Source organism: Archocentrus centrarchus, chromosome 6 (assembly GCF_007364275.1).
Source record: "Archocentrus centrarchus isolate MPI-CPG fArcCen1 chromosome 6, fArcCen1, whole genome shotgun sequence".
NCBI lineage: Eukaryota > Metazoa > Chordata > Actinopteri > Cichliformes > Cichlidae > Archocentrus > Archocentrus centrarchus.
Genome location: NC_044351.1, coordinates 4,164,168 through 4,184,925, shown reverse-complemented (window position 1 = coordinate 4,184,925; position 20,758 = coordinate 4,164,168). Strand labels below are relative to the sequence as shown.

The following is a 20,758-nucleotide window of genomic DNA, read 5'->3' as shown; positions in this document are numbered from 1 at the left end:
GTGCCCTCAATAAATGCTTATCCATCCGGACAGTGACTTTCAGTTGATCCCTTATTTCCCAAGGGATCACCACAGTGGATGCATGCAAATGGTTGATTAGGCACAGATTTGAACCTCCAGTGTCAGGGGCGCAGCTATATACTTTCTGAGGTGTATGCGGACACATTTTTAGCCCCCCCCCCCCCTCAGGGGCGGGGGTGGTAATGCTAATTAGCAAGCTAATACTAACCGCTAAAAGCTGCTCCCGATTGTTAATTGAGTGAAGGGGCCTACACATGTAACCAAAAAGCACATCTAAAGCGTAATCACAGTCTTTGTGAAGTTCAACTTTTGAAATTGTCTAATTTTCTGTGTTTTTTCCTTTCTCAGGCTCAGAGAGTGCCTGTTAGAAAAAATCATCTAGAGGCGACTCGTGGGCCAGGATGTAAGAAGCAGCATTGCTGTACTCGTATCTTTATAAAGCCTAATGCAGCCTTATCTCTTTGTCCTTTTACTCTGATGTGACGTGGCTTTTTTTCTCCTGAGCAGCAGCACTCAAAGAGACGCCTCTGAACAAATGGACACCGCAGAGAGTCCGCAACCCCAGGCACCAGCCCATGTCTGCTATGGTCAGGATGTATTTATTGTATGTTGATATGCTCTCCAGTTGTGTTGTGCACAGTCACTACCTTACTTCATGATGCTACTGTTTGCAGAAATGGCACCACTCATCACAACAGTCGCCTTATGGCACTCCCGGATTCAAAAGCTGCAAAAGCAATCTTCAGCTGCGCCAGGAGGTGAGCTGCTTCAGGCCTGAAGAGGATTTGTGCACTTACAAACTAGAATTTTACAGTAAATTTCCTGGCTTTCAGCATTTGTAAATTTGGTCAAATTGGTGCGTGGGATGTCTGTGTCTGAGAGTCAGCTGCCTTGAAAAAAGTGTTTTGTGTTTTAATTTATCTTCTAAAAATGTGCCCTCAATAAATGCTTATCCATCCGGACAGTGACTTTCAGTTGATCCCTTATTTCCCAAGGGATCACCACAGTGGATGCATGCAAATGGTTGATTAGGCACAGATTTGAACCTCCAGTGTCAGGGGCGCAGCTATATACTTTCTGAGGTGTATGCGGACACATTTTTAGGCGCCCCCCCTAAACAGCAGTTTAGGGGGGGCGCCCTACACCCCAGTTTCATGCACCCCGCCTGGGGTAGGGACTGGCTAGTGGTTTGGGGCTGGGTTGGCTGCTTCGCCGGGGTGCCACTGGCTCTGTGCTGGTACCCTCTCACCCACACTTGGTGTCCATAGAAGTTCTGTGTGTGTGCGCATGAGTGTTTTTCATTCACCTTTTCATTCCCCAGAGTAAACTCTGATTATTTTATTTTATTTATTTATACCAGGCGTGACAGGCAGAAAGGGTACAAAAAGGAGTGAGAAAGAAAAACAAAAACAAAACAAAGGTGAGAAAAGAATAATCAAAGAATGATATCCACATATCTACACCTGCACACACATACGCATACACCCAAACACACACATAATCCTGCTGTTGCTTGCAAGTAATGTGTGTATGTGCCTCTGTCATGGAACGTACTCACCAATGGAGGCAAGAAACTGCAATCCCGTCCCTCGTGATCCAGAGGCGAACGGGAAAGGACCCAGGGGACGCGGCCTATCCACGGCCCACCAGGACATCAGAAGACGAGAGGCCACACATCCCGATGGCAACTGCGCACACACCCCAGAGGAGGAAGGAGGGAGACCCCAGACGGACCCCCCCACGGCCAAACGGCAAGAGTCCAGACAGCCAGAGGCACCGAGCAGCCAACCCCCGCCGCGGGCCGGCATCCCCCGCACGAGCCGCGAATGCGGCCCCAGGGCCCCAGGCGCCCGAGAACCGCCCGACACCCAGCAGAGCCCCCCCCACGCCAAAGAGGCCCGAGCCACCCCCAGGCCACAACCGCCAAGGGAGCGGGCCAAGAACCACGCCAAGACATCCAGCCGCGAACCCCGGGACCCACGGGCACCCGACACTCCAGGGGCAGCAGTGGCAACCAGCAGGAAGCGATAGGGAGTGATAGGGAGGGGGGACTCCCACCCTCCGCAACCATGTCCCACAGGTGCCAAGGCTCAGTGAACCACAGGCCCAGGCCCTGCTGTCCATACACTCACACACATGCACACACACACACACACACACACACACATACCACACACACACACACGCGCACACACATGCACACCACACACACACACACGCGCACACACATGCACCACACACACACACACACGCACACACATGCACCACACACACACACACACACGCACACACATGCACCACACACACACACACGCGCACACACATGCACCACACACACACGCACACACATGCACACACACACACACGCACACACATGCACCACACACACACACGCACCACACACACACACACACGCACACACACGCACCACACACACGCAGACACACGCACCACACACACACACACACGCACCACACACGCACCACACACGCACCACACACGCACACACACGCACACACACACACACACACACCACGCACACACATGCACCACACACACGCACACACATGCACCACACACACGCACACACATGCACCACACACACGCACCACACACACGCACCACACACACGCACACACATGCACCACACACACGCACACACATGCACCACACACACGCACACACATGCACCACACACACACACACAAATCATATATTCATACTCACACATATGACTGTCACACATTCATGCGCACACACACAGAACTTCTATGGACACCAAGTGTGGGTGAGAGGGTACCAGCACAGAGCCAGTGGCACCCTGGCGAAGCAGCCAACCCGGCCCCAAACCACTAGCCAGTCCCTACCCCAGGCGGGGTGCATGAAACTGGGGTGTGGAAGACTCGCCCTCCCCCTCCTTCCACTCAGCGCGTTTGGAGTGATATGTTGGGTGTATGTGAGTGTATGGAGTGGGAAGAATATGTATGTGTGTGTGAAAGCTACAGTGCTATTAAAATTGGAGGATGTGATGAGCACTGTGCAACAGCGCCCATCCACACCACCCCCCAAGGCCCTCAATGTCTAAGATGTAATTAAAATTGAGGAGCAGGCAGCAGTGAACAGAGGTGGGGCCACCTCAGCAGTTCCACACACTGACCACTGGGTGACACACCTGCCCCCCAAAGCCCTATGTGTACTATGACGTGTTGTGAGCTATATAATGTAATTAAAAAGGGAGAGTGGGACATCACGCAACGTAGGGAGCAGAGCCAAAGAAGTGGCTCTACTCACCGCAGCGCAAGTCCCCCTCACCCAAGACCCTACATGTGTGTGATGTAATGTTTGGCTGAGTGGGAGGAGGAGAAGGGCCAGGATATTTAAGACCGGGGGTAGAGAACTACCCCCAGAAGAAGAGAGCCAGCAAACTGCTGGCTCACTAAGCACCCCAGTTCCCTACACCCAACCACAGTGCAGGGAAGGCAGGTCCAGGGCCTGAAGTGGTCACACCCCCAGGGCACCACCGTGCCCAAGGCCAGCACCCACAGTCCACACCACAGACAAGCACAACACAAAAACACCCCCCCCACACACACATACACATACAAAAGACAACATATCACACACACACCCACCACATACATACAAATATCTCTTTCTCCTATACATACACACATATACACACACACACACACACACCCACAACACACACAAATATCTCTCACACACACCCACACACACACAAATGTCTCTCACACAGACACCGACACACACAGACACACACACACACACACACACACACACACACACACAGTTGTCCTGAGTCCTAAAGCTTAATCACAGTCTTTGTGAACCTGTAGTTACATTTCTCGAGGTGCATGTCATTTTTCTTAAAGGCCTTTCACAGCTCCACTGGTGCTGAAAACTGTTTGACTATGGCTTTCTGAATACAGCTATCGATTATTTTCAGAATCGAGTATTGTATCAATTATTCCATCAATTAATCAAGTAATCGGATGAGAAATAATTTTTCGTACTAACAATTCATCTGCCCATTTTAACTTCTGTACTGCAGTTTTTCTCTATGTCACATGTGTCAGACTCAAGGTCTGCGGGCCACTTCCGGCCCACGATCTAATTTTATAGGCCAGCAAGATGATTTCATATAGCTATTATTAATAGCCCGCGGGTAAATGTGCTCCCACCACTTATACTACAAATTCCACGCACTGCAGCAGCTGCAGGCAGGCCAAGAACTGTGCGCTAACCCGTTTTCCCTATTGCCGATTGATCAGTGATCAGCTGATAAAACATCGGTCAGCACTTTTTACAGTGACATTTAAGCTGCCTGACTCCCCAAAGAATGACCCAACGAAAAGTGGAAAACAGGGATTTTCCAAACAGGTGGGAGGCAAAAGACCTGAACGCTGACATCGGAGGTAAACCATCTGTCTCTTTTCCTCACTTGCGCTCCGGGGAAAGAGCAGATTGGTGGGACAGATACGGAAAAGATGAAGAGACCTGCACAGGTGAGCTGAGAGTGCATCACTGCGTCACACAGCAGGAAACGGTGCGCAGCAAAGTCCTGAAGACAGAACGCGTCATAAACACCGAAACACAGACAGGGAACTTTGTAAGAGGCAGTTTCAGTCTTTTCTGGAGTAAATAGTTTCTGAATTTAGTGACGCGCCTTATTACACAGGTGCGATGAGCTGCCTGAGGAAATCTGTCAGTTCACAGAAAGTGAAGGAAAAGCCTCAGCAGGGCTCCGGGATGAAAGGTGGCTGAGAGTCGACTTTTCTCATGAAGCATCATAATGCGTCCCTGCAGCTTTGGGGACTGGACCGCGTGATAACTTGTCTCCACCGCTGTTTGCAGCTGCGCTATTTGCTGATAAACTGGACACACTGCGCAGTTTATGCAGCGTTTTTCCGACTGTGAAGTGCAGAAATTCACATTACAGTTTTTACCTGAAAAATTTGCAACTTTTCATCAGTTTGAAATATATTCATTTTTCCTAATGTGATTTTTGAAGAATAATATAATTTTATATTTTATTTAATGTGTTGAGGAAAAAAGCTGCTGTATTCTGGCCATTCAAATTTATTTTACTGATTTAAATAAATCCTGTTTGCTAAATGCAGAGACAGCAGAGCTCCGAAAGTGAAGCGTCTCAGCCTGGCGCCGCGCCTTGCGATCAACCACTAGCAAGAACACTACACACACACACACACACACAGACACACACAGACACACACACACACCGCACCATCCGCATCCTCTCAACGTTTACTGTGTTCATGTGTGCAGATCACTTATTCATGGACTTATAAAATACAAGACTTCTATGACATAACTTACCGACTGTCTTTAAATGGGACAGGAGGAGGGGAGGTGAAGGAGCGCAGGGGCGCCTAATCAGCGCAACGCCTCTGTTATTGATATGCACAGCTGTTAAATACAGAAAATGCAACTAGAGAAATATTTTCCCACATCGTTTTGGCGCCCCCCTCTTGTGCGGCGCCCCTATGCATTGCATATAGAGCATACCCCCTTTTTGCGCCACTGTTAAAGGCTTTTACCTTTCTCAGATTATCCAGTAATACTGTTACCATCACATACAGCCTGATTTAATGCACACTAGATTTACTGAAGCAGGTTCAAACCCTGTAATATACGGCACTGTACCAGCTGATAGAACAAATGAATGTAAACATTCCAGTGAACTAGAAAGAGCTTCGTACCACACTGACAGACTGCTCCTACTTCACTAAGCACCACGTGACTGTGAGACTGTGTCTGTGTGCGTGTGTGTGGACCCCTGTGAAGTGGGGACTTTCTGGTTAATCCCCAGCTGGCCAATAAGCAGCTTAACTATCACTGGAGTGCTTCAAGCTAATGACTAACTTGTAACCGGTCTAATATCATTCAGTTACACATTGCCAACACTGATCATAAACTTTACATTCAGTCTTATGTTAAAATAGATTTGAGAGCTTATATTCAAGTTATACACCCCAGTTAAGTAGGCAATGCTGCAACTTTCATTCCTATCAGGAATTAAAGCCTTGAATGTTTCAAAAAGGTGTGAGCTATGTGTTTTAAATTTTTCTTGCATGCCTAAATTAAACTATTACAGTGATGATTGTTTCTGAGAATAAAATAATTCATACAGTGATTGTACATAGGCCTGTGACTCCACCCTGCTGGGCCAGTGAACAGGCTGTGCATACAGAGAAACTGTGTCACTGGGTTAACCCTTTGTGGAAAACTCTGAAGGTTAAGCTGCTGCACGGGCAGGTGAAGTTACACACAAAGCTGATGCTGAACAGAGAGTTTAATCTGTGACAACAACCTGTTGATAATACCTCAGACCAAGGCGGCGAACTCAAATCAGCATTTGTAAGCGCACCCCGTCCCCCACTCCATGGTGCTCTATACAGCAGGAATTACACTTTCCACATGCACGAGTCCGCTAGGGTCTGTTCAGGTCCCAGTGACGTAAATTTCATCTTCAGATGGTTAGTACGAGGGTCTGTGTGCCTGCCTGTTTTTGTCACCACGCATACTCCCCAGGTGGTGAACTTCAAGTGGATGTTTTCCCTGCCCAGGATAGGGTTACCAGGTTCTCGCACTGGAGGGAGAGCTCTGGTGGTCGGGCCTTAGCCTGTGGTTGCCTGGCCGGGTGCAACCTGAACAGGATACATGGGGGGATGGAAGGGATGGAAATCAGAGCATGTCTCCACCGCTTTGTTTGCAGCTGCACTTTTTGCTGATAAACTGGATACACTGCGCAGGTTATGCAGCGTTTTTCCGCATAAAGGGCAAAAATTAACATCACAATTTTTACCTCAGGATTTAGCAAATTTTCATCAGCTTGAAATATTCTCATTTTTCCTGATGTCATTTTTGAATAAAAATATAATTTTATATTTTATTTAATGTGTTGAGGAAAAAGTTGCTGTATTCTGACATTCAAATCATATTGCTGATTAAAATTATTTTTAATTCTGTTTGGCCTATGACTCAGACTGTGTCTTGAATTTTGGCCCTTCATATGACTGAGTTTGACAGCCCTACTCTATGATAAAGCACTTGGTGACAGTGGGAAGGGAAAGACTCTCTTAACAGGAAGAAACCTCAGACAGAACGAGGCTCGGGGAGGGGCAGCCATCTGCTGCGGCCGGCTGGCTGTGAAGGGAGGGAGACAGGACAGAAGACACACTGTGGAAGAGAGCCAGAGATTAATAATGACTAATGATTAAATGCAGAGTGGTGTATAAACACAGAGAGAGTGAAAAGAGGTGAATGAAAAAGAATCACTCCTGAAAAGGCAAAAAATGAACAATGACCCAATACGCATGGAACATCTTCTAACACTTCTGCTAACAAATTGTGCCCTGGCCTGAAAATCCACACAGTTACAGCAATCTGACAGTGAAGGGTTTTTAAGTGTTTAAGTCTTGGATTTACCAGCACAGGCTCCTGCCAAGGCTGATGTGGCTGCTGATAGTCTACAAGATACTGATGACTGTAGTAGAAGGAGTGGAGAGGAGAGTAAATAAACATCTGAGGCAGTGGCTTGGCGTCCCCCCTAGCTTTATAGCAGTGGGGCTGTACATCAGATCAGGCCAGCTTCAGCTGGAGTTCAAGGTGCCTAAGTGTAGAGTGGCGATGATGCTCACAAACTCCAGGGATGAGATGGTCAGAGGTGCTGGGGTAACAACAAGGACAGACCGCAAGTGGGCAGGAGACACTGCAGTAAGGCTGGCGGAAAGCTCCCTGAAGCTGAGAGACATCATTGGCAATATTTGCACTGGGCGGCAACTGCTTGGAACGTCCCATTTCCACCAGTGGAACAAGGCAAGTGAGAAGGAGAGGAGAGAAATGGTAGAGGCAGAGGTGCGACAGCAGGAGAATGAGATGCGGAAGGAAAGGCTGTTAATTTAGCAACCCAGGGAATGTGGACCAAATAGGATCTCCCAAAAAGAAAGGTCTCATGGACCGAACTCTAGAAGCTGGAACCTTTCCACATCCTATTTCTCTTGAGGTCAGTATATGACACTCTCCCTTCTCCAAAAAACCTGGTAAGGTGGGGCATGAGGGAACATCCATCCTGCAAATTGTGTGGGTAGAAGGGCACGGTAGCCCATATTTTGGCTAGGTGCCGTATAGCTCTTACCCAGTGGAGGTACAGGTGGCGGCATGACAAGGTGCTTATGGAGCTCGCAGGTATCTTGGAGCAGGCCAGGAGAAGGCTACAACCACCGCACAAATTGCAAGAGAAAGCATTACCGTTCATCTGAGCAGGAGAACAGCCATCCACTGCAAGAAGAACCACAATCAGCATTTTTCAGAAGGCACAAAGGTAGGAGATGAGAGTTGACCTGGGTAGGAAGATTAATTTCCCACCTATTGTCTGGACAACTTTGAGGCCTGACATAGTTATTTGGTCAGAGCAATCTAAGAAGGCCATCCTCATAGAAGATAACTGTGCCATGTGAAGGCAGCTGTGATGCGGCTGAAGAAAAGGAAAAGCCTTAAATACCAAGACCTTGTCTAGGAATGTAGAAAGAAAGGGTGCCTCTTGGTATAAAAGGGAGGAGGAGAGCTGGAAGCCTGGAGCTGGTGGGCAGTGATCTGACCACCACTGCTGGGGGGGGTGTTACGGTTAAGGGTCGAAACACCCAGTGAAGTTTGGGCCCGTCTGATGATATCAGCTCTAGGCTAAAGGCTACAATCTTTCTGTAAGAGCAACTGCATTTGTGGCATCTTAGATGTATAAATCACGTATCATTATGAAAATTCACAGAATGCAAACTGGATAAAACTTTGAATGACTTTTTATCAAAAGACTGAAACAATGGTGCTGGTATGGCTACATATTATACTGAGCCATTAAAAACCTGCAAAATAATAATAATAAAAATGCATGAATTGTATCAAGGTTGCCAAATTCCAAAGTGTCAGAAATTGCCAGTAGATGCAGCTCAGCTATCAGTATGAGAACTCCATGATGTCCTTCCTGAGTAAATACATCTAGGTAAAAAGCAAACAGATTTTTTTAAAAAAGAAGAAAGCGGCGCGATGTCGTCTCAGGGGACAATGAGGCTCACATATGGATCAGATGTGCAACAGAATGACGCAGCTGTTCAACCGTATTTCTACAGTCTGTGTGCAGCTGAGAAAGTGAGAGAAATGTTTCAGGCCAGGGAGCTGGTAACGAGCATCACTTACTTTAATCAGCTGCTTACATTTTCTTTTTTTTTTTTTTTTAACAATAAAGCCGGCTGTTACATTGTGACATCACTGTGCCTCTTCATCTTTGTCCTAAGGCCTGGTACAGCAGAAAGTGTCTGGGACTGTAAAGTCTGCACTGCTTCAGATGCTAAAAATGCTTCATGCTGTTACCTGCCTTCGTGGAACATGCTTTGGACCCAGTTGGCAGAGCATGCTGCTCTGCTTCTTTGTCAGACGCTAAATAGCCAAAATCTCTTCACAGTACCCATTTCCTCTGATCCTTCTTTTGTTGTGTGTGTGTGTGTGTGTGTGTGTGTGTGTGTGTGTGTGTGTGTGTGTGTGTGTGTCTCTGTTGGGGTGTTTCTTGAGCAGTGTTCTCACTTGAGTTGTCAGCATTTGCTGTTGTCATCTCGCCTTTTATCCCCTAACATGCTGCGCGCGGCTGCAGGTGCCCAAACATCAGCACGTGCTGCTACTGGCTGCTCCTCCTATGCTGTGTGTGTAAATGGGTGAACATGTTGTATAACGCGCTTTGAGTGCTCATGTAGAGTAGAAAAGTGCTATATAAGAACCAGCCCATTTACACCAAAACTATTTAAAAAGCTTTGCTCTACCAGCTACACAAAGTCAGCTCAAACATGCAAAAAAAACCCCACACACCATGAAGAATACATTAGCGCTGATACACACACTGCAAAGTACTAAATCACTCACACAAAAGTACATTCCACTTAATGATGCACACACAGTACATACTGTATATACTGCACTTCAAAAGGCCCAGGAGGCAATCCTTATATCCCACCTGAAAGATCTGTATTTGAAGACACCACAGAGAGAGTGAGAGAGAGCAAACCACTGACTGAAGGTCAAAATAAAATCCTTAACTGAGTAATGTGAATGAGGAAATTGTGTGTTAACAAGAAAAGGCAGGTATGATGGACGGGAAAGACTGCAGGACAAGATGAGCAGGGCTTTGCAGGTTTCCCCCTGTGAATTTCACATAGCTTGCGTCATAGTAAGAAAAACTTTAGTATCGCAGAGAGTGAGCAATGCTGGCAAAAGATAATTGCATGAGAGAGAAGGGGAAGACTGCAAAAGCAGTACATTTGCATTTAAACTCAACACTTCCTGTAAATACTCTTCAGAGCAAAATCCTTTCTGTTGAATTTCAGCAGTCATGAGAGAAGTGCTGAAAATAATGTAAACCAAGCTAAAAGCAACCAAGCACCCCATCCACTGGATTTTGGAAGAAGACATTAGGTCAGCAAAGGGATAAACAGCTGTTCCACACAGTGTAATGAAAGAGTACAGCAGCAGCTCTCTTACTGCATGAGTCACTCTGTGGAAAACTCACACTGTAACCGTGTGTTCAGCTGAGTCAGAGCAGGACTTCATCAGGTTTGATCATGAGTGTGACTCCATTTGGGCCTTTTAACCGTTCCACCCATGTTTACATGTAGCTGATGTGTTTTTTTTAAACCGCAGTCAATAATATTCAAAGTTTCATTACAATATTGACCATCGCTCGATTAGATCAGTTCTTAGCAGTGAAATAATACAGTCAGTCATCTGTTAGCACTTTTGTAAAAAAAAGTTTAGCTTTCACACTTTTTCCACAAACTGAAGTATCATTATGAGAAGAGCGGTTTTGGTCATTTACAGCTGATAAAATGTATCATTCCAAATTAAGCTAAATCTTATCAAAAAGGTTGTATGACTGCAAGAATATTAAAAATACCTGCACACAAATTGTTTGTCACACAGCCCAGCACTAGTATAAGCAGAGCATAAAGTTTGCCGTTCTGGTCCTTTTACACTCACGTATTCTCCTTTTCTGGCTTAATAATTGTTATTTCACCTGGTTTTCTATGTGCCAAGCATATTTAATTTCATCCATATATCAGCACGTTTCTTATGCGACTAACATGAGTTGGCTTTTTTAAAGTACAACCAATGAAAATGTGGGGCACTGTCTCATATGTGGATAAGGGATGGAATGTTGTGCAGTTACACAGGTTTACTTTGTAGAAATACAGCTCAATAAGAGCTTTTGTGGCTGTTATTTTACACTTTGATGACACAAAATTATTACCAATCACTTGAAGGTATTTCCCAGGACTGGCCAAACGCTTCAGCTGTCCCAGCTGATTGATGAGAACTCCTCACATGTTGCTGTGGACTGTGTTCTGCAATACTGCTGGCAACCAAAGCTAGTACTAGCTATTCCAACAAGCCATTATTGTTTACACACACACAGACACTTCCTTCATGGCACCAGTTCACTCTTGCAACAACGAGCAGTGCTCCATTTATATTTTTCAGTTGGAAGTGTTACTCATTCAGTTCAGAGTTTACATGAACATAAACTGAACACACTCTTTGGCACGTCCTCTGAAGGGATGTAGAGATGATAGACGATAATAATAATGGGTAACCCATCTTACAAACTAATTCTATTCTAGCATAACACACTGTGACCCAATACTAACCTCGATTTGGTTAAATAAATAAATAAATTGCCACTGAGGGCTAAAAATTTCTGAAAAGATGACATTCAGCAGTGTAAAGATGAGACTAACATTAGAACAATTATCTCAAGAATCAAAGTTATCAAAACTCTCATAAATTCAGTTTTCCAGTTTGGTGTATGCGTGGGCTTCCATGATGTGATTTGTATAGGCTCATGTTCGAGAATTTGTGTGACTTAATTGGTTGTTTGTCCAGTTTTTCAAGGAAGACTACTCAACCACAGGAAGTCATTAACTTCAAAGGAGCGTGTGTGTGTTAGTTACACATGCTGTGGAGACTTAAATTTACACACACACACACACACACACACACACACACACACACACACACACACACACACACACACACACACACACACACACACACACACTCTCTCTCTCTGTGGGGGCCTGCCTCTCTTTTAGGGTTAAATTTGCCTTAAGATAAATTTAGCTTCTTGTACATTAATGTAAAACAATGCACTGTCTTTTGAACTGACAGACACACAGCTATGATTCTGTACATGCATATGTGCTTGCATGCCCATGTGCACACTTATGAGAGACGGGGGGAAAGGCTGTGCAAAAACAGAATGCATGCTGGGCAGCAGTGTCGGGTTGCTGGTTTAATGTTAGTCTCTGTAGTGCTTCACTTTTCAGTGCTACGTTCTTTTAAAAGCTTTTCACTTTAAACACGTTATTTTAAGGGTTTCTTTTTAAGTTAGGAAAACAAGCAAATCCTGTAATTTTATATTTAAAACATAAATATGCACACAGATAACACAAAAAAATATGAAGTGGTAGAGGATTTGGATCCTAAGTGCCACCACATGGTTACTATAACTATATAGCCTCACAGCAGACCCTCGCCACTACAACGAGGACTTGTAACACAGACATACTGTGCAAAACTCTTGAGCCACCCCTCATTTAATTGTATTTTGTACTTTGTCTGGTCTGGAGTAACAGTTCTCCAGCTTTCTGAAGTTTTCAAACTTTTTCTTTGGATATTAGCTGCTTTTTCATTCACTTTCAGTCCAGTCTTTGTACCCGACCATTTTCAGAGCAATATGTTGCTTGTTTAGCTGCTTAACACTGTCCTATGAATGAAGTATAAAAAAGGCGCCTAACACAAGGAATGAACCAGACAACTTAGCGCAACCCTATTTTAAATGTTATCTTCAGGTACCTTCTACAAAAAACACCAAAGGTAACAGTTTGCCAAGAATAACAGGATTTTTGCACCAATGAGGTCTCAGCATGGTGTGCAGTGTGTCCTTAAGAAAAAAAGAAGAGGACACTGGAAAGCCTGAAAAACCACCTGCCTTGAATCACTACATCCTTAATGTGCTCCTTGTCTTGTCACTCAACTTATTATAAAGCAGTAGCTCCGGGCAGGCTATCCTCCATTTTATTCAGTAGCTGCTTTTGTATACAGAACTCAATTTATTATTTAACATTATATATTTAGGACAATTTTCTATTTTAGCTATTACAGTTATAGTTACAGTTATATGACGAAAATCTACACCATCCAGTAAAAGGAGATCTCAGTGCAAGTTAAACAGGCCATACTAAGCTGCACATATAAAAGAAACCTGTCACAGAGAGCAAGAACACGAGGAATCATCAAATCAACAAAAAAAAAAAAAAAATCAACAACCTAGTGAAAAAGGCCCGGACAGGTTCCTTTCTATGGTAAAGAAAAATGTATTCACAATATCGGCCATGGAAAGAACTCTCTCCAGGAGGTATTAAGTCTACCATAAAGAGAAGACCTTACCAGAGAGCATACAGCAGCTTCAACATAAGGTGCAAACCATTCATAAGCCTGAAGAATTCAACTGACCCAAAAAACATCTAGAAAGTCTTAGATCACCTCGGGACTAGGAAACTTTGGAGAGATGAAAATAAGCAGAGCCTGTAACAGAATGAAAAACGCATGGAGTAGAATAACAACTGAGACAAAACTAAAGACAGGAAGACCCACAAACAGCAACACAAGCTGTAGTGAAGGCCTGTAAGACTGCACAAAGGCAGAAACCCATCCTTTGGGTACTGATGATCAGGAGTATTCATTCATTTGCAGTCACTACCTGAAAGTAGTGGTAGGTGGTGTACTGGAAGGACCAGTATACTGGTTATAATTTCTTGTATTACATGAAATTTTAAAAATGGCAGCATCAGTGCTTCAAGAGCATATTCTAGCTCACTGTGAGGCATGCTGACTCAGACTATTATCTGAACACCCTTATTCATGGTTTTAGGTATAATGACAACAATTAGCATTCAGCACATCTCCATAACAGAGCAAACTTTCATGGCACACAGATGAGCAGTAAGCAACATCAGCCCAACACACGTGTTTCAAACACAAAAAGGAAATCGATCCTTTCAGAACTGGCTTTGATCTGGGCATTTCTAGTACCCGAGACAGCTTGTCATACTGAACGTAAACACATAATGATAAAAATTAGTGATTAATCCTTTATGAATGGATACATGTTAAACGAAAGGAGAATCAGATGAGGCAGTGCCGTGACCACACACTGCTCTGTATCCGTTTCATGCATCTTGCTAGCTCGGACCTGCATATTAGCTAAATTAGGTTTCACATACTGAGAGTCCAGCAACTGCACAATGGACTCACTGTTCAAGTCACCCTGTGAGCGCGGCACAGACACGGTGTGTTTGATTTCCGAGCAGCATTCCCACACTCAGCCCGAACAAGTTTGTTTTCCTATTACTACAATATGGGGTCAATGACCTTCTCCCTTGGACTCAAACTGTGTGTTTGTTTTGGCAATCAGAGTACTACTACAGTTATGTGATGTATTCCAGAGCTATGCCAAGAATGCTGTCACTCCATCTACAGACAGGAAGCCGTCACATCATAACACTGGAAGCACACTCAGCAGATGCACATGTCACAAATTGTCTATGTGCTGATACTACGCTGCAGACACCACCCAATGCTGTCACACTCCATCATAAATTACTACATCGCAAAGACTAGAAATTAATTTTATTGGCTTTTAAAAACTGTAAAATATGATTTTATATTTTTATTTCAAAAATGAGATGCACATAAATAGATAATGGCTTATATATTCTGGATATATTTTACTCAGCTTATGTAGCCTAATTGCATTCTTGTTCCTGACCTACAGTGTAATAGTTCAAACCCATGGTAGGCCAGAAAATTTAAATTTAAGATCAGTTCTTCTTGCTCACTATCTGACCCTCTAGAACAGGGAAGCATATGGGATCGATGCGAGTCCCCCAACCTGCTTACAGCCTCAGACTGTTTGCAACCTTTTTGATCCAAAGGCACATCAGAGGTCAAACCAGATCATCAAGACACACCATAATAACTGTAAAGTAATCATCTTGATAATTGTCTGTGTAGATTCTCAGTCATCCAGGTCATAGTAGTCTCTGGAGCTTGAAAAAGGTGACTGGACTTCTTTTTGTTTCTTGAAGACGTTTCACCTCTCATCCGAAAGGCTTCTTCAGTTCTCAACCAAATGGTGGAGAGACCCAGGTATTTAAACCCCTGTGGGCGTAGTCCCCTGGAGGTGGTTATGACCCTCTATTGATCATGTGCGTGAACACATGTGCCCAGGTGTGAAGGGGGCGTGGGTCATATTTAATCAGTGGTTTCAGTTGAAACCAACTTAGGACTCCGCTCCATTGTTTCCTGTGGCCTATTGAGGTCACTGGAACAAAGGTGTGAATGGGGGTTGAGACGTCTGGGAAGGGAGCTCAGGACAGCACTGTAAGCGGGGGAAAGTTGGTGACGTAATCCACCTCCTCTGTTCAATGATGGTTGTTCACAGTGGACATAGATGGCTTCTTTCACTCCTCTTTCAAACCATCTGTTTTCCCTGTCCAAAATGTGAACATTGGCATCCTCAAAAGAGTGCCCTTTTTCCTTCAGATGCAGATGTACTGCTGAATCTTGTCCTGTCGAGGTGGCTCTTCTATGTTGTGCCATTCGTTTGTGAAGAGGCTGTTTGGTTTCACCAATGTAGAGGTCCGAGCACTCTTCACTGCACTGAACAGCATACACTACATCGCTGATCTTGTGTTTGGCGGGTTTGTCCTTGGGATGAACCAGTTTTTGTCTTAGGGTGTGACTTGGTTTGAAGTATACTGGGATGTCATGCTTGGAGAAAATTCTTCTGAGTTTCTCTGACAAGCCTGACACATATGGGATGACAATGTTGTTCCTCTTGTCCTTCCCATTCTCTGTAGTTTGTGTTTGGCCTTCATTCCTGTGCATCTTAGCTGATTTGATGAAGGCCCAGTTGGGGTAACCGCATGTTTTGAGGGCTTTCTCAATGTGTGTGTGTTCCTTATGCTTCCCTTCTGCCTTAGAGGGAACACTTTCCGCACGGTGTTGTAGGGTCCTGATCACCCCAAGTTTGTGTTCCAGAGGGTGGTGGGAGTCAAAGAGGAGATACTGGTCTGTGTGTGTGGGCTTCCGGTAAACTTCAATGTTGAGGCTTCCATCTTCCTCGATAAGCACCGCACAGTCCAGGAATGGTAACTTGTTATCTCTGGTGTCCTCCCTGGTAAAACGTATGTATTTATCCACTGAGTTAATGTGACGAGTGAAGGCTTCTACTTCTTGGGTTTTGATTTTGACCCAGGTGTCATCTACATATCTGTACCAGTGGCTAGGTGCCATCCCTTTGAAAGAACCAAGAGCTTTACTTTCCACTTCCTCCATGTAAAGGTTGGCTACAATGGGAGACACTGGGGAGCCCATGGCACATCCATGCTTCTGTCTGTAGAATCCATCATTGTATTTAAAATATGTTGTGGTAAGGCAGAGATCTAAAAGTGCACAAATCTGATCTGGGGTGAAGCTGGTTCTGTTCAGTAAGGAATCGTCTTCCTGTAGTCGTCTTCTGACGGTCTCCACTGCCTCAGTTGTGGGTATGCAAGTGAAAAGTGAAACCACATCAAAGGACACCATGGTTTCATCTGGATCCAGTACAAGATTCTGGACCTTGTTAGTAAAATCTGTAGAGTTTTCAATGTGGTGGGGTGTGATGCCAACAAGCGGTGATAAGATGGTGGCGAGGTGTTTGGAAATGTTGTAGGTGACCGAGTTTATACTGCTGATAATGGGTCGAAGTGGGACTCCTTCTTTGTGGATCTTTGGGAGTCCATAAATGCATGGAGTGGCTTCTCCAGGGTACAGGCGGTAGTAAGTGGGGCGGTCAATGGCTTTTTCCTTTTCAAGTTGTTGCAGGCAGCAAACAACTTTTTTCTTGTAGTTGCTTGTGGGATCACATCTCAAGACCTCATAAGTATTGTTGTCACTGAGGAGTGTAGTAATTTTGTTGTGGTAATCCGATGAATTCAGCACAACCGTGCACCTCCCCTTGTCGGCTGGCAGTATGGTGATGTTTTGATCCTTGCTTAGGGCTGTGATGGCCTTCTTCTCCTGAATGGTGAGGTTGGATGGAGGAAGTCTTGCACTGGAGAGAGTGGCTGAAACTTTCATCCTGATCTGTTCTGCTTCAGGATGAGAAAGTTTGTTATTTCTTATAGCGGTTTCTGTTGCTGTGATGAGGTCTACTATACTTTTTTTTTCAAGCTCCAGAGACTATCTTGATAATTGTAAAAGTGGTGGTGGTGAACCTTTGATCAATACAGGCGACAGCCTGGAGCAACTTTTAGTTGCCACCATGAGCTCACCTTGTGCTACATCACTGGGAGAAGGACCAGCTGCTGCTCCACTCGGTTTCTGTTTCTGCTTTTCATTCTGGTAGCTGTTGTGTCACATCTGACTTTGGTTCGCTGCTGATAGATAAACCTGATTGTGCTCAGCTCACCTTTCTTTCGAAAGAAGCTGACCTCCCCAGCTGCTGCCTTCTCTCGCTCCTTTCTTTTCATTCTTTGAATTTGCTTTCTCGGAGACAAACATGACTGTCAGTGAACATCAGCAGCAGCCCGGACAGAATAAATGAAGTGTTCTGTGAAGGCCGACTCCGCCATTCTGCATCATTTGTAATGGGTGAAAGGGACATTACATATCCTCCAATATTTTTTTTTTGGTATCAAAGTTCAATCACCCAACCAATGTATTCAGGACATTTAATTATGACACCAATTACTTAAAAAAAAAGCAAAATTAAACTTTTCATTCCAGGTTTGTATGGGCCCTCTCACCTTTGGGGGCCTGGGTACTTTCCCCTACAACATTTCCACGTTTTTCCATTTACAGTCTTGTTCTGTAGCGATCAAAGCCCGACAACATTACAAGTGATGGGAAGAACCGATGTTTTCAGCACGCACCATCCACTCTCATTTCACGCAGTTCAGCTGTTTATAATGCCAATAATAGATTTCGTTTAGTTAAAACTTTGCGGAATTTACTGCAACAAGCAAACGAACACAGTTCTATTTTTCCTGAAACTGCTCGACACTCAGAGCAGAAGCAGTGCCGAAATCAAAGCTTTTCAGACGGGCTTTGGCACGCCGGCGTCTCCGCACAGCGCGCTGACAGGACGGTAACACAGCTACACACACAGCAGGTCCTTCACTAATGCAACACTTGACGAGCAGCTTCTCTCTAACAACACGACAGAAGATAAAGGTGAAAACTGACAGTTTAGAGAAAAACCTCTGAAGGTACGTACATGCTGACCGCGCGGTCTTCAGCACAGCTGATTCAAATCCTCTCCGTTCAAAGCAGAGAACAAGTCGACTGTTCCGAGCACGCCTCTCAGTCCATCAGTCCTGATAACTCTGGCCTCCTGGTTCAAAAAAAAAACGAAGAAGAAGAAAAGAAAAAAAAATCTATACTGGTTCTGTGAACTGCATTCCTGAAGCAGGCAGTCCTCAACCAGCGTCAACCGCCCGCGTTTAGAGCGAGCACTTCCTGTAAGCTAGACGCTTTCAAATTAACGCCCGCTGCCTCTCACCTGTACGGCCCGTTACCTGCAGGATCTGCTACCTGATCTGTTTCCTGCTCAGAAAGCTGTCCGGTTTACACCTGCAATTTTCACATTTTGTTGTTTCTGCTCAGGGTGGTTATGGTTTGATGAAAGTGACAAAAAAGCATTTTGTAAAATAGTTTTTTCTTGAAATTTATGAAATATCAGGTCCCCCTTTGACTGCTGGACATTCAAATTTTCTAAAGAGGTGTGTGATCAGTTAGTAAGCTGCTAAACATTACCCTCTTCTTGCATGTAGCCTACTGCTCTGTCTACAAGCCCAAAAAGCACACAGGTGTGTATTATAAATGGGACCAATCATTCCACTGCCGTGGCTTGATTACTATTACTGTTGGAGTAATATTCTGTCTCCAAATACTCATTAAGTGCCTTGTGCATTTCAGAATATGTGTCTCAGATTCAGTCCACAGAAAGATGCTCGAAGCTCAGCCAGTACTGTTTCAGCGCTATTTTCATGTGAAGACTGTGCACATGGGCTGAACACAAACAGGGGGCTGTGTTTGAGGGGGTTGTGTTGCGTCAGGAACTGAAGAGATGATGAAACATGACCCAGTGGAGATTAGAAGCTAAAACACAACTCAGTATCATGAGAAAGAGTTGTGATTAAACACATCTGTCCAGTGTAAGGTAAACCCAGCGATAAAGCTGAGATTTTTAACCATCTACTCAGTGATGACAGCAGCCCACTCTGGTCCCCTCGTTACGTTGCTGATGGCTCAGAGCGGCGCACTGCTCATCAGTGGTCCACCATGAGCCCATCCAGCCTACTACATCCAAAGTCTCTCTGATTGTTTTTGTCCAAAGGACCTTTGAATATGAATTCTTTAATAAAGAATTCCAGTTTTCTTGTTTATTGCATCTAATAGTGTATGACGTTTGGCCCACATCTGCAGAGGGTGGGGCCATCTTAAGTCACCTGTGATATGATGATCAATGACAATAATATCTAATATAATGTGCCGATCATACATATTTCCATTAGCATGAGTCAGAAAAATCAGTGCTTGAAAAGACTCAAAAGAAACAACAAAAACAAAACTGAAGGTTATCAGCACAAACCCAGCAGGAGGCAGAAAGGAAAATATGCAGATCTTAAGCAATATCTATCAATAAAAACATTTTTATAAATAATTGGTTAGACAGATATAAAACCTACTCTCCCAGTCAATCCTAATGTGTCACACACACTATCAGAAAATGTGAATGTACATATACAAATATTTTTTTCACAGTAACATTCAAATGTTACCGTTTAGCAAACTAACATGAACTTTTTAGTGGTTTGTATGATTGGCAGAGTTGAAGTGGTGAGGCACCGGTTAAAGTTCTCAAAGAAATATTAGATAACATCAGAACCCACCAGGCTTATCTGAGCAGGCTTATCGGGTGGAATTTACTTTTGATTAGTGCTCATTCAGTAAAATGTATGTGTGTACATTTGTTTGTAGGACAAGTCCTTCAAGGTGTGTTAAACAGAACTACACAAGGGGCACCGCTGCCTTATTCCCATACCTGGCTAATCCTAGGAGCAGGTTTGGCTGTGTAAGCACATCAGTATCAAAGTCAAGCCCGAGATGTTAAAACATATGACTTTTGTAAAATTCTGATTCTGCAGGAATTCCACCTCCTCTCCAGTTCTTGAGAGGAATTCAGGTTCCCTTCTACGATCAGCCAGAGCACAAGTTGCAGGTGACAATCTTGGCCTTGACTCTTTGTTTGGATTTTTTGACTCATTCATTGCCAGATATTGTTGATGCTTCTATGGTGCAGAGAAAGAAGACTTTCAAACAGAGTTGACTGAAGATTCACCGAAGATGGTTATACAAAATCAAACATTTCATGCAAAACACTGATGGACACAAATCCCAGTCTTCCCTGTGCGATGGGCATTAAGCATTTTTGCATTATAAATTCCCTGCAGTATTTTAATACATGTGAAAAGTTCTCTGTTGATATTATGCACAATATCTTGGAGGGCATGGCACAGCATGAAATTAAATTGTTATCACTGTACTT

The 20,758-nt window shown here is 44.4% G+C and overlaps 1 protein-coding gene and 1 long non-coding RNA gene across 2 annotated transcripts in view; one reads left to right on the top strand and one right to left on the bottom strand.

The window, feature by feature from the left end:
• Positions 1 to 18,627, bottom strand: part of ripor1 (RHO family interacting cell polarization regulator 1) — a 60,969-nt gene extending 42,342 nt beyond the window's left edge. The window contains exon 1 of the mRNA XM_030731622.1: positions 18,425 to 18,627. The gene's annotated coding sequence lies outside the window, so the exon portion shown is untranslated. The remainder of the gene's footprint in view (positions 1 to 18,424) is intronic.
• Positions 370 to 727, top strand: LOC115781771 (uncharacterized). Its single transcript, XR_004020096.1, has 3 exons — positions 370 to 424; positions 529 to 608; positions 696 to 727. It is a non-coding gene; the product is annotated as an uncharacterized LOC115781771 (long non-coding RNA).
• Positions 18,628 to 20,758: the final 2,131 nt, after the last annotated feature.